Here is a 258-nt window from a genome sequence, read left to right as displayed (position 1 = left end):
GTTATTAGCATAGCCCCGCCCCCTCCCGGGGCCGTGCCGCTCCCCATTGGGCGCGGAGCGCGCGGCGGGGCGGGGCTAAGCAAATGAGGCGGCGGCGCCGGGAGGGCCCGGCCATAGGTGGCCGCGGCGTTCGCCTGATCGTGGCCCGGGGGTGGGGTGAGGCGGCGCTCCGCCCCCCCGCCACCCGCTCGCGTGACGTCACCGCCCCGCAGTGCGTGACGTCATGACGCTGCGTCACCCGCCCGAGGGTTTTGGCGC

The sequence above is a fragment of the Calidris pugnax genome, unplaced genomic scaffold, assembly GCF_001431845.1.
Source record: "Calidris pugnax isolate Ruff unplaced genomic scaffold, ASM143184v1 scaffold370, whole genome shotgun sequence".
NCBI classification, from domain to species: domain Eukaryota; kingdom Metazoa; phylum Chordata; class Aves; order Charadriiformes; family Scolopacidae; genus Calidris; species Calidris pugnax.
Note: the sequence above shows the minus strand (reverse complement) of the source record.